The sequence below is a fragment of the Populus euphratica genome, unplaced genomic scaffold (genome assembly GCF_000495115.2).
Source record: "Populus euphratica unplaced genomic scaffold, PopEup_1.0 scaffold695.1, whole genome shotgun sequence".
NCBI classification, from domain to species: Eukaryota; Viridiplantae; Streptophyta; class Magnoliopsida; order Malpighiales; family Salicaceae; genus Populus; species Populus euphratica.
Window position 1 is genome coordinate 8390 of NW_011500565.1, and position 15151 is coordinate 23540.

General features: G+C 33.1%; 1 long non-coding RNA gene across 1 annotated transcript; it reads right to left on the reverse strand.

Moving 5' to 3' along the window:
* Window positions 1-815: 815 nt before the first annotated feature.
* Window positions 816-14491, reverse strand: LOC105115407 (uncharacterized). The gene is made up of 3 exons (XR_840335.1): window positions 13337-14491; window positions 8664-8672; window positions 816-826 (listed from the first exon to the last, which is right to left on the reverse strand). It is a non-coding gene; the product is annotated as an uncharacterized LOC105115407 (long non-coding RNA).
* Window positions 14492-15151: the final 660 nt, after the last annotated feature.

A 15151-nucleotide genomic window follows, 5' to 3' on the forward strand; every position in this document is an offset into this window, starting at 1 on the left:
TTTGGTAGCCGTGGGGAAGGATAAAGAGAGCAGGAGATGGCTGAAACAGGGTTCAAAAAAAATCTTTCTTTCTCCTCCGCTTTTGTCAATTTTCTAGCAAACATGAGCTACACTCCTACACTTGGTTCAAAACGGTATACACCATCTCTAACACGTGGGGTCCAAAATTGAGTAACACCAACATTAATATTCCATCTCAAAGTTCTCATCTTCTTCTTCTTCTTCTCCTTCTTTATTATTGTTATTATTATTATTAATACTACTACTACTACTACTACTATTATTATTATTATTATTATTATTATTGTTACTACTATTATTGTTGTTGTTGTTGTTACTATTATTGTTGTTTATAATTTTTGTTTATAATTTGTACAATTAACCTCTTTGTGGTTCGACCCCCGTCTTGCCGGGTTATTTATTACTCCAACCCTCCTGCATTTGGAAGAAGACATCAATCTTTTAGTCGTGTCAAGTTTTTGGCGCTATTGCTGGGGAGGTAAGTTCTTGTATAAATTATAGTTTTTATTTTATTTTCTCTTTTTACTTTTCTTGTATATAACTTTGTCTCTTTTGTTTTGTTTCTCCTTATTTTGTTTTTTTCCTTCTTCTTTTGTTTTCTTCTTCATTTTATTATATTCCTACACGTGCATGAGATTGTGGTCACGTACATCAAGTGGTAGAATTTCTAGGGTATCCTCATCATTTTCAGAAAATATGGCCAAAGAAGATAATCAATCACTTCATAATGAGAATAACCATGCTAGAACACTTAGAGACCACATGAATCCCACAAGAACAAGTGCACCATCATGCATAGTTTTTCCTCCTGATGCATCTCATTTTAATTTTAAACCAGGCATTATTCAACTTTTACCTTCTTTTCATGACTTAGAATTGGAAAATCCATACTTGCATTTAAGGGAATTTGAGGAGGTATGTAACACCTATAATAACTCAAATTGTAGCATGAACACCATTAGATTAAAGCTTTTTCCTTTTTCATTAAAAGATAAAGCTAAAACATGGCTACAAAATTTGAGACCAGGATCCATTCGTGCTTAGGATGAAATGCAACAACAATTTTTAAAGAAGTTTTTCCCATCTCACAGAATAAACTTTTTCAAAAGACAAATCATTATTTTTACTAAAAAACAAGAAGAAATGTTTTACCAATGTTGGGATAGGTATCGAGACTTGTTTAATACTTGCCCTCATCATGGTTTTGAAGCATGGAGATTGGTTTCACATTTTTATGAAGGGTTAACACCTAGAGATAGACAAATGGTTGAATTGATGTGCAATGGAACTTTTAAAGATAAAGACCCTAATGAAGCAATGAAATACTTAGACTTGTTAGCTAAAAATACTCAAAATTGGGACACCGAGGGAACTTATGAGGCACCGAGTAAAACTCAACCTCATACATCTAGTGGAGGTATGTACAACCTTAGAGAAGATCATGACCTCCAAGCCAAGTTTGTATCTTTAGCTAGAAAAGTCGAGGCATTGGAATTAAAAAAGAGTGGTCAATTAAAATCTGTTGAAAACATTACGTGTCAAATATGTGAAACAAATGAACACTCAACCAATGATTGTCTAACCTTGCCTTCTTTCAAGGAATGTCTCCATGAATAAGCCCATGCTTTAAATAGTTTCCAAAAGCCTAATCATAACCCATACTCGCATACATACAACCCTGGTTGGAGAAATCACCAAAATTTCAGTTGGAAGAGTGATAATGCACAAACTTTATAACCATAGTTTCAAGCACACCATAATTTCCAAAATGATCATGCATATGCACCTCCTTATGCTCCACCTCCTACAAGAAATTTTGAGGAAACCTTGTATGCATTCATTGAAAAGCAAAAGACAATCAACACTTAACTTGCTCAAAGCATAACAAATTTTAAAGATACTCTTGCAAAATTCACATCTACTCTCAATTTTCAAGAGAAAGGCAAGTTTCCATCTTAACCACAGCAAAATCCTAAGAGGCAATACAATGCAAATGCAAATAGTTTCGAAAGTTAACACATGGATCAAGTCAAATCAGTCACTACTCTTTGCAGTGGTAAGGTTATTAAAAAACCCACTCTTGAACCTTATGAGAAAGATGATGAGTTAATCTTTGAGGGTAAGGAAGGGGTTGAATTTGAAAATCGCAAAGAAAAGACTAATTCTGCGCCAGCACTTCTATTTCCTCAAGCCATGACCAAACAAAGGAAAGTCAATCACAACTCTGAAATCTTTGAAACTTTCAAACAGGTAAGAATCAATATACCTTTGTTGGATGCTATTAAACAGGTTCCTTCCTATGCTAAATTTTTGAAAAATCTATGCACTGTGAAGAGAAAACTGAATGTGAAAAAGAAAGCCTTTTTAGCCGAACAAGTGAGTGCTATTTTTCAGAACAATAATGCTTTGAAATATAAAGACCCTGGTTGTCCTACAATTTCTTGCTTTATTGGAGAGCATAAAATTGAAAGAGCCTTACTTGATCTTGGTGCTAGTGTGAATTTACTTTCATATTCAGTTTTTCAGAGTCTCAATCTAGGTGAGTTAAAACCAACTTCTATAACTCTTTTACTTGCCGATAGATCTATAAAAGTGCCTAGAGGAATAGTCGAAGATGTGTTAGTACAAGTCGATAAATTCATTTATCCTGTGGATTTTGTTGTCTTGGACACAAAACCTGTTGAAGCATGTAATTCATTTCCTGTTATTTTAGGACATCCATTTCTTGCAACTTCTAACGTATTGATTAATTGTAGGAATGGACTAATGAAGCTATCATTTGAAAACATGACATTGGAGATGAATATTTTCAACATTTGCAAGCAACCTAGAGATGATAATGATTTACAAGAAGTAGATCATATTGATGAATTAGTTTATGATCAACTTGAATCTACTTTAAGTAAAAATGAGTTAGATGAATCTGAAGATTTACAAATGATTTATTCTAAGAAAGAAATCACATATGAAAAATGCACTGAAAATGTTGATGGGGATCTTCTGTCAAAAGTGACAACAAAGTCAACATCTAACATCACACCAATAGATGATTACTTTCCTAATGAATCCTTAATTTCTCTTAATCCAATGCCTTGGTATGATAAATATATCAACTTTCTTGCTTTAGGAGATTTGCTAGCTGATTGGAGTGCCCAAGACAAAGAAAAGTTTTTGAACGAAATGAAGACCTTTTATTGGGATGACCCTAACTTATTCAACTATTGTCCTAATCAAATATTTCAAAGACGCATTCCTGACAGTGAGGTAAGTAGTGTATTAAATTTTATCATTCTGAAGCATGTGGAAGTTATTTCTCGTAAAAAAAGACAGCTGCAAAAATCTTTCAAAATGGATTTTATTGGCCCACTATGTTCAAGGACACGCATGCATTCTGCAAAACTTGTGAAAGTTGATACTGATCAAAAAGTTTTATTTTATAATTCTCAACTATATTCATTCTCTGGAGAGCTAAGATCAAGATGGAGCAATCCTTATGGGGCCTGTGATATTGAGAATTCAATAAATGACAATGTTTTTAAGGAAAATGGACATCGTTTGAAAGCTTACTTTGATAATTTTCCTAGTGAAAATAAATCAACTGGTTTGAATGATCTTGTAGATAAAGGTTAATTATTTTGTTTTTCTCACTTTGTTTTTGTGTATCTTTTTTAGTGATAGTTTTTCTCACCCCGGTCAAATGGTGGATAACGGTACTCCGTGACTTAAGTCGGTTCTTTCAGTTTCCCATGATAACTGATATCTGTGTATATATTTGTTCAATTATTTCTTCCTTCTCTTCTCTTTGCATCTCTTTTCCACTTCTCATCTTAAAAAAATGGACACCACTCTTGAAAAATTGAAAAAGTATTTTCCCGCTCTACCTCATAATATGATTACAAAAATTTACCGTGCTAGATGTGCAAGATTGAGATTGTTAATGAATCATGGAATTCCTGAAGATATTCGCTGGTTGATTGAAGCAAAGGTCCGATTATCAGGTGAGTCCTCTAACTCCTTCATTTCACACATGCCTGGAATAGGTAAAAGCACTTTTGCAAAGAAACATCGTGCAAAACGACTGAAAGTCTGTCATCGATGTGCTAGATGGACTTGTAATACACAATGTCGTTCTTTAGGAATGATATCTATAAACCGTGAAGATAAAATACAATTCATTAAGGATGGCCTGAGTAAAGGGTTTTTAGATAATATTCTATTGACTCTTGAGACGCATCCTAGTGGAGATGTGCATCGTGCAATTCATGATTTATGGCCAATATTTCATAAGAAACATGCTCAACATAGTCTTGGGAATCTGACTAAAAAATACCCCATTTGCCAGGTTTTAAGAAAATTGGATGGGAAGCCTATCCCTAACCAATAGAGGGCGTTTAAGCCATTCTTGAATGTAAAACCAAGGGAAGATGTGAGCCACAATCACAACTACTTGTACATACACATGCTTTTTCAATAGTAAATAAATAAATAAAGAGAGAGAGAGTGTGTGAGACTCTAGTTGGCCTACATATAGGTGGTATGATTGCCTTTCTAATTTCTCATCTATAAAATCCTCTCTTCGTTCCTTTTATTTCTACTCAACCCATACATTCAACAAATATAAAAGTGTGTAGAAATGGCAAGCTCCTCAGGTCATCAGATAAGAAATATTTGTGTTTTTGGTGGATCTAGTCCTAGGAAAGAAAAGAAGTTTTTAGAATCAGCAAATCATCTTGGTCACGTGCTAGCTGAGAGAAAGATTCATTTAGTGTGTGGGGGAGGCAGTCTGGGGTTAATGGGAAGTGTGTCAATAGCTGTATTTTTAGGAGGTAGTCAAGTTTTAAAGGTCACCCCGAAGTTTTGGCACAAGGGGATATCATTGGAAAAACAATTGGAGAAGAACTTCAGGTCTCCACAATGTCAGCTCGAATGAATGCAATGTTTAACCATGCTGATGTCTTTATTGCCTTACCAAGTGGTCTAGGCACATTCGACGAGATCTTTCATATTTCTTCTTGGGCCTAACTGCACATTCACCATAAACTCATAGATTTGTTAAATGTTAATGGTTATTATGATAAGTTGTTATCTTTTCTTGATCATATTGTGGAATAGGAATTTCTAACATCTTTTGCACGACAAATCATAATCTCTGCTGCTACTACTGAACAATTGATTGACCAACTACAATCTTTCATTCCTGTAATTGATCCCTCTATGAGTCGCATAAATTGGTCATCTAAGAAAAGCTATAAAAAGCTTAGATTGGGTTTGAGTCTTCATTTGTGAATCTTTTTGTTTTATTATTATGTTTTGTTATTTCTTATTTTTGTTTAAGTGTATTTCAGGTTTGTCAGTGTTCGTTATTTCAGGTGATATCTTCTATACTCTATCTTTCTACTTTTAAACATTAAGGACAATGTCTTGTTTTAGTTGGGGGGGAGAGGGTAGTAGCTAAAAAAAAATTTCTTTTCTATTTTATAAAGCATGTGCAAAATTGTTGTTACTATGATGGCAGAGTAAGGAGAATTTTTATGACTCTTGAGACACATCTTAGTAATCATTCGTAACAAGGTCTATCATAATACTTCTTGAAATATTCAGATTTACAAACTCTCGCATTGTTATCACTTAATTCAGCTCATATACTTATTTAACATGTATTCTTAAACCTTAATTTTCAGACACACACTTTAACATATGATTGTGGATTACATATTGGATTATTACATTATTTATGTTTTTTTGTTAAACGTAACAACTAAGGGAAAAGGGATAGCATATAATTTAAAAAAAAAAAAGACAAAAAAAATGATAATAATAAAAATGTAGATAAGTTTGGTTTCGTAGCCTCCCTAACCTAAGCAATTAAGCTCAAAGGGTGTTTTAACACCTAATACCCTAAAGTCAACTGACTTGGGAGCTATTGGCCCAACGCTTGTACATGGTTTGAGAAGAAAAGCTTAAGGGAATCAAACATTGCACTATCTACATATCAGTATCTGCGACCCGAGTTACTAAACTCGTAGGAGTGTCTCAACACCTAATGCCCTAAGACCAACTGGTCTAGGAGTCATTAGCCGAAAACTCGTTACATGGGTTAAAGATGCATGGTGTTTTAAGTTATATGTATATATATTAAATAATAATAATAATAATAATAATAATAATAATAATCCCAACCCAAGGAAGTTAACCTTAAACATTAGAACAAAAATTTTATTTTCTTCCAAGAAAAGCCCCATATTTATGTGTTGATATATTGAGCATAAAAGAAAGGTTTATTAATATCTTGTTAAGAGGTATTGAGCAGATATATAAATTTAATAAGAGTTTGTTTATCTGAATAGATTAATGGAAGTTAAATGATGAATACCTTGTTTTGTGAAATTTGCAAATTGTTTTTCTATTTTAACGCTTTGATTACTAGGGACTAGTAATAAGCTGGTTGGGGGGTGTGATTAGTACTTAAAAGTGTATTTTTATCAAGGTTTTATATCATCATTTTGCACTTGAAGTATCAATAACTCCTTAACTAAAACATGTTTTATAATAATATATCTAATAATATAAAATACCTTTAATTTGTGGTAAATGTTTATTTTTAATACAGACCTATCACATAAATGAAAGGATTGATTGATGAATTTAAGAACTGAAATTGAAAGGATAAAGAAATGACCAAACTTAGAAAAGAGATGTCGGTGCAATCCAAACCAGAACACTATTCAGTAATTGGGCCATATCTGGAGTTATAGATCTCAGATTTAGGTCTACTTTATATGTATGTAAAGGTAAGACAAAGGTCTACAATTTCAGATGGAGCCCAAGATCTAAAAAGGCCATTTTCAAGTCCAAATTGTAGCAACAACAAAGAAGCCTGAATCTGTCCTTCAGCTAGAACACTGTTCAGTATTTTGGCTATATCTGGAGTTCTAAAAGTCCAAATGAGCTGAATGTTTTACACAAGATAGCTGAGACAATTTCCTACAACTTTCATGTACAAGTGGTTCCAATTTTGATGTTATCAATGATGTTTGGGGCAGACAAGAGAAGATAAGGATTGTCACCTAGTCAAGAGTTGGTCACCCACTCATCAATAAGTCATCAAATCTATAGTTCCTAATTTTGACCTATAAAAGGAGGCATTTGCTATGCATTTAGGCAACTTGGTTTCCAGATCAAGATCATGCTCTTCCTTTTTCTCTTTGTATTTTTGTAATGTTTATGCTTTGCTTTCATTAATATCAAGTTTATGCCTTTCATTTCCTTTCATTTACTTAGTTAACTTTTATCTTATTTATGTTCTTATTTTATTTATTTATTTTTCGTTCTTTCATTATATCTAGCTAAGTTTATTATGTCAAGGTGAAAAGGTTACACTAATGGTGTAAGAATAAGTATAGTGTAAACTTAATATGGACTTTAATGTTTGATACTAACATGTTTTGTATTTGTTATCTTGTTCACTCTTTAATACTTTACTTGTTAAATAACTAATCTTGATTTATGTTGTATAACACTTGGTACAACAAATACTTGGCACTTTCATAGCCCATACTATATGGTATAATCGACACCTCAGCTATGAAAGGAACTTGATTTGTTGTTAACATAAGTTATAATCATGAATGCTTGACGAGATTTACAAGTATTAGCATTAATCAAATAAGATGACTAATGTAATCATGTTAACAATCTATAATCTGAATGGAACCTCCTTTGTGTGTGGTTTCCAATTAAATAATAAGAGTTTATACTATACTTGTTTGACATACCATCAGTGGAACCTCTAACCTTGACATTTGTTATTATCATTATTTAATCATTACATTAATATTCCATCTCAAAGTTCTCATCATCATCATCTTCTTCTTCTTCTCCTTCTTTATTATTATTATTATTATTATTATTGCTACTAATATTATTATTGTTGTTGTTGTTACTGTTATTGTTGTTTATAATTTTTACAATTAACCTCCTTGTGGTTCGACCCCGGTCTTGCCGAGTTATTTATTACTTCAACACTCCTGCACTTCGGAGAAGACATCAATCTTTTAGTCATGTCACAGGTACTTAAAATTATGCTTTTAGAGTTACTTATAATTTGATTCTTATGTTTAATGAAATAATTAGTTTTTTTTTCCTGTGGTAGTCACCACATGCTTTAATTACTAGATTGAGCATCTTTTTCTGGATGTGGTCTCTATACAATAACGGGATGCCTCCTTCTCTTGATTATTGACAAGAAAAAGAAAATGGAAGATTTTTAGTTATGGTGTGCAAAAGTAATTCATTAGTATTGATTAATATTTTTCGAGACTTTTATCAAAAAAATCAAAATTTATTTTCCTCCGAGTCACCTTCGAATGGTTGGCTACTCTTGTTGCTTTAGCCATTGATTTTTCTTTGGTATTTTTACATGATTTCATGTTTAAAATAATTTACAATACTTCAATTAAGTTAATTTCAATAATTTTTTACAATTCCCTTAAATTTCACTCAAGAGTCCTAATTTTCAATCCTAATCGAATTTAAATTGGTCTTCACAATTACGATAAAGGCTCCTTACCTAGAGGTAACTTGGATTTCAATTCTTAATTGGTTGAAAGTTTTCAACTTCTCCCTCCTTGCATACAGGAGACCCTCTCCCTCTCTCTCCCTTGTAATGTCTTCACTTGTTTTCTTGCTAATTCCCTTGACAAAGGATGTTTTCTTTACTTAACAATCTAAAACTTGTATAAACTTAATAATTTTGGTGTTTTCTCTCAATTTTTTGTGGAAAAATCTGAAATCCTTCCCCTCCTATTTCTCTCCATGTTACCGGCCTCTTGGGGAAGAGAATGGGGTATTTGTAGTCTTAATTTTTTTTTTATTATAGTTTGCTCCCATTCTTTTTTTTTCCTTTTCTTTTTCTTTTTTTTTTCAATTTGAGTTGTACTTCTTTTTATCTTTTAAAATCTCCCCCTTAACAACTAAATTTATTTGGTTTTTCATATATTTAACCTCACATTCTTCATCATGACATTAATTTAAAGTTTTTTTTGTAGAAGTTTATTCTCAGGGCTTACATATTCTCCTTGAAATTTAAGTTACATATTTGCATTGGAGAATAGATGTGGATATTTCTCCTTAATTTTGGTTTCCCTCTCTCATGTCTCTTCTTCTATCTAAGAGTCCCTCCATAATACTCTTGAAGAAAACTCTTTTATTTCTTAACACTTTTTTTGTCTCAATCCATAATTTTGACTAGTTTTGTATCTAATATCAAATGCTTTGTTACTTTAATAGGAACCAGTAGTAACACTTGTGAGAGATTTATCTTTAATTTTTGCAATAAAGACATAAAATACATTGTGAATCTTATTCAAATGTATAGGTAGCTCCATTCAATAAGCAACTAGTCCTATTCCTTCTATAATTCTTATCATAACCCAATTTTGGGTTATTCCCCTAAAATCATCTTTTTTCAAAATAAAAATCAAAAAATAAAATAAAGGCTGACAACATGGAGAAAGCATAGTGGGAAATCAAGCTGCAATTTTTAAAGGAAAATTAAGGCCTAATTATACTCCATTGTGCTCAAAAATAGAGAAACAAAATGCAAATTCAAGGTCAAATTAAATGATAATTGGATAAATTTGCATAAAAATTAAGTCCAAGGACATAATTAAATTTTTAATGGGCCAATTTGATTTAATCATGGGTCAAATTGAATTTTAATTATGTTTAAGAATTAATTTGGGTCCAATTGAAGGATTTAATTAAGTGCAAGTGCTTAATTATACTTTAAATGGGTCAAATTAATTTTATTTAGGGATTAATTGGTGAAAAATTAAGTTTGGGAGTCTAATTTGGGCTTAATTGAGAAGATTGAAATTTTAAGAGATCAAATTTAATTTTTACCAAGTTATTTGATTGAAATCAGGGGCAAAATTGTAAAAAAATTAAAGTTTAATGGTCAATTAGGGGTTAAATTGAAGAAATCCGAGACCATGGACTATATTGCAAAAGGCGTGTAAATCCAGGGCTCAAACAATAATTCATCAGGGGCTTAATTGCAAAAGTTTAGGGTTAATTAGGGGTTCAATTGAAATCAATTAAAAGAGGAAGAACTGAAATGAACTTTGGCAAAAAAAAAGTTTGGTACTATTCATCTTCTTCTTTAATTCTCTAAAACAGCAGGTCCAGTTACTTGCTTTGCAACTGCATTTAATGTACCTAATGTTCACCAAATTTGTCAAAACTTACACGAAACTGATCACCAGAAATCCCTCTATATTTGTGTATGGTCTTCACCAGCTCACTGTCAAATAAACGGACATGGCACCACCCCAAAGAGACCAACTCAGATAGCCTGCAACTGCAGATTTGACAATTTGATAGTGCACCATGCCTAATTTAAGCCAACGGTTGGGATTCTTTTCATTTGAATCGAGAGCTGAAATTTTTATCTAGTATAGGGAAGATTGCCCTCTTCCACCACCTATATATAGAGGTGGATTTGATGGCATGAGGGAGGAGAAAATCGGGGTGAAAGTCAGCCAAAAAACCATCCATTTTCCCTTGTTTCTGTAATTTTCTCTCTTTCCTCTCCGATTCTCTCCACCATGGCCTTCAGCCACCATCACCCTCATCGCTAGTATTCCCACCATTAGCTCCACCACAGAAAGCCAACACAACCACCAACTAACCACCAAGAGCCACCATCAGTTTCTCTCTTTTTTTTGCAGCCCCTCCCACACGTTTTCTCTTCTTCTGCTTCCTCCGTTGCCAGCCACCATCTCTGTCATAGCTCAGCCACCGTTTCAACCACCAACCGGCCACCAAGTAGCCATCGTAACTCTCTCCCTCTTCTCCTTCCAACGTTTCTCTCTCCTTTGCAACTTTTTCTTCTTCCTCCTTGATTAATACTTAAAAGTGCATTTTCTATCAAGATTTTATATCATCATTTTGCACTTGAAGTATCAAGAACTCCTTAATTAAAGTAACATTACGAAAAGATTGATGTCTTCTCCTAAGTGTAGGAGTGTTGAAGTAATAAATAACCCAGCAAGACCGGATTGGAACCACAAGGAGGTTAATTATACAAATTATAAATAACAATAACACAACAACAATAACAATAACAACGACAATAATAATAATAATAATAGTGGTGGTGGTGGTGGTGGTGGTGGTGGTAGTAGTAGTAGTAGTAGTAGTAATAATAATAATAAAAAAAAAAGAAAAAGAAGAAGAAGAAGAAGATGAAGATGAGAACTTTGAGAAGGAATATTAATGTAACGATTAAACAATGATAATAACAAATATCAAGGTTAGAGATTCCACTAATGGTATGTCAAACAAGTATAATATAAACTCTTATTATTCAATTGGAAACCACACACAAAGGAGGTTCCAATCATATTATAGATTGTTAACATGATTACATTAGTCATCTTATTTAATTAATGCTAATACTTGTAAATTTCATCAAGCATTCATGATTATAACTTATGTTAACAACAAATCAAGTTCCTTTCATAGCTCAGGTGTCGGTTATACCATACAGTATGAACTATGAAAGTGCCAAGCATTTGTTGTACCAAGTGTTATACAATATAAATCAAGATTAATCATTTAACAAGTAAAGTATTAAAGAGTGAACAAGATAACAAATATAAAACATGTTAGTATCAAACATTAAAGTCTATATTAAGTTTATATTATACTTATTCTTACACCATTAGTGTAACCTTTTCACCTTGACATAATTAACTTAGCTAGACATAATGAATGAAAGAAAAATAGATAAACAAAATAAGAACATAAAAGTTAACTAAGTAAAGGAAAGGAAATAAAAGGCATAAGCTTGATATTAATGAAAGCAAAGCATAAACATTACAAAAAATACATTCAGCTCATTTGGACTTCTAGAACTCCATATATGGCCAAAATACTAAACAGTGCTTGGGCTGGAAAACAAATTCAGGCTTCTTTGTTGTTTCTACAATTTCGACTTGTAAATGGCCTTTTTAGATCTTGGGCTCCATATAAAAGTTGTAGGCCTATGTCTTACCTTTCCATCCATATAAATTGAACCTAAATCTGAGATTTATAGCTCTAGATATGACCCAATTACCGAACAGTATTCCGGTTTGGATTGCACTGACATCTCTTTTTTAAGTTTGGTCATCTCTTTATCCTTACAATTTAAGTTCTTATAGTCATCAATCAATCCTTTTATTTATGTGATAGGCTTGCATTTAAAATGAACATTTACCACAAATTAAAGGTATCTTATATTATTAGATATATTATTATAAAACATGCTTTAGTTAAGGAGTTATTGATACTTCAAGTGCAAAATGATGATATAAAACCATGATAAAAATGCACTTTTAAGTACTAATCATAAAGCATGTTTTATAATAACATATCTAATAATATATGATACCTTTAATTTATTGTAAATATTTATTTTAAATGTAGGCCTATCACATATGTCATAACCCAATTCTGGGTTATTTCCTAAAATTCACTTTTTTTCAAAATAAAAATAAAATAAATAAAATAAAGGTTGGCAATGTGGAGAAAGCTGACCTAGAAATACTACAAAAATAGGCAAAAATCAAGCTGTAATTTTTGGAGGAATCTCAAGGCCTAATTGCACCTTATTATGCCCAAAAATAGAGAAAATGCAAATTCAAAGGTCAAATTAAATGAGTATTGGATGAATTTGCATAAAAATTAAGTCCAATGATATAATTAAATTTTTAATGGGTCAATTTGATTTAGGTCCAATTGAAGGATTTAATTAAGTGTAAGGACTTAATTATACTTTAAGTGGGTCAAATTAATTTGAGGGCTTAATTGGTGAAAAATTAAGTATGAGAGTCTAATTTGGACTTAATTAAAAAGATTGAAATTTTAAGAGATCAAATTTAATTTTTACCAAGTTAATTGATTGATTGATTAGGGACCAAATTTACACAAAAATTGAGGGATCAATTTTGAGGCTCGAAAAGTTTTTTGCGTATAAATAGCAGCGTTGAACCCAAAACAAAAGGGGCAATTTTGATAATAATAAAAAAAAAAAAAGAGGGAAGAGGAGCCCTAAACTATCACTTTCAAGGCCAACAGTCGCCCCCCACCCGACTGAATTTTTTCTTCCCCAAACAGCAGCCCCCAGGGATCTCTCTGCCTTTCCCTTTGATTTTCTTCTTCCCTACAACAGTCGATGGTCTCCCCATTTTCCTGCACGTAAGCCACCTACCCATGAACCCGCACCATCTCTCTCTCCCAGCAGCTCTTGGTTTTCTTCCTCTCGTCCCACTGACCTAGCCACACCAACACCCACCAGTTCACAGACCTTCCTCCCTGAAACAAAACACAAAAACAGATCTTCCCCCTCACTGATCCATCTGCTTTCCCACACACAAAACAGGAATCGACAGGTCTTGGTGGCAGCCGAATAGCCTCCAGTGGCAACAACAACATAGCAGCTCCTCCCCATAGACCAGCTCTCCTTCCACGACCACCACCAACCGAACAAGAAAGAAGGGTCGGCGATCGACTAGATCCAGCAGGTAACCGACCGATCGAGTCACCCAGGCGAGCCGCTCCACACCCAACGGCCTTCAGCGGCGGCCCGAACACAGTGAAACTAATCTGCATCGGTGTGTCGTCCTTCCTCCTTCTGCCAGCTACCCGAAGCGGAGGGGAAGACGAAGAAAAACCATAGAAAAGCTTATCTACAATGAAACAGATTTAAAAGAGAAGAGAAAGCAGATCCGAAAATCATGAAAGAAGATTAAAACACTTTGCCTATTACGTTTTTTGGTACTTTTGCAGGTCACCGCCGGTGAGAGGGGAAGAAGAGAGGAAGCCGTTACTGACCCTCCTACTTGCCTAGGTTTCCAGTGGCGCGTGAACCCACTACCCTCGAAGGACCTCCCAGCACTGTTATGGAATTTTTAGGTTATTCTATAATTTGTAAAGTGTTTAATGTAATATTTGTTTAGTTTAAATTTTTATTTGTATTTTGAAAACAAAAAAAAAATAAAAAAGAAAAAATATAGTGAAAGTGTATGTGTGTTTGTATTTGTTTTATGAACTTTTTTTTTCATGATGAGACTGTAAAGAATAAAGAAGGATTTAAGATTTTGATTGGATCATGGTATAGAAGTACAGACTTGTATGGAAGTTATATTTCTAAAGTCCGATGAAAAGATAAAATTTTTAAAACTTCTTTAACATATCAAGTCCACGAAGCAGCTTACTTTAAGTAGGGTGCGTTAGGGATGTTAATATCTTTCCTAATCACAATCGGTTTTTTACCCGTGAATTTCTGACAAGACCAGTATAATTGGGTTTCTTAGTAACCCTCAATTAAATACTAGGTGGCCACTCCCAACCAATTCAACAAGATTAAATCAAACAATAATAGAGAGAAAAAGCACCAGTCGACGCCGCGTGGAGTTTTCAAAGTGCAACAACATAAATAAAAGGATAGATTGATGAATTTCAAAACTAAAATTGAAAGGACAAATCGATGAATAAACTTAGAAAAAAAATATCGATGTAGTCCAAACTAAAATTGAAAGGACAAAGCGATGAATAAACTTAGAAAAAAAATAATTGGGTTTCTTAGTAACCCTCAATTAAATACTAGGTGGTCACTCCCAACCAATTCAACAAGATTAAATCAAACAATAATAGAGAGAAAAAGCACCAGTCGACGCCGCGTGGAGTTTTCAAAGTGCAACAACATAAATAAAAGGATAGATTGATGAATTTCAAAACTAAAATTGAAAGGACAAATCGATGAATAAACTTAGAAAAAAAATATCGATGTAGAACTAAAATTGAAAGGACAAAGCGATGAATAAACTTAGAAAAAAAATGTTGATGTAGTCCAAACCGGAATACTGTTTGGTAATTGGGTCATATCTGGAGCTGTAAATCTCGGATTTAGGTCTATTTTATAAAGACGAAAAGGTGAGACAAATGCCTACAACTTTCATATGGAGCTCAATATTTAAAAAAGCCATTTTCAAGTCCAAATTAGAGCAATATTAAAGAATTCTGAATCTGTCCTCCAACACAAGTACTGTTCAGTGTTTGGCTCATATCTTGAGTTCTAGAAGTC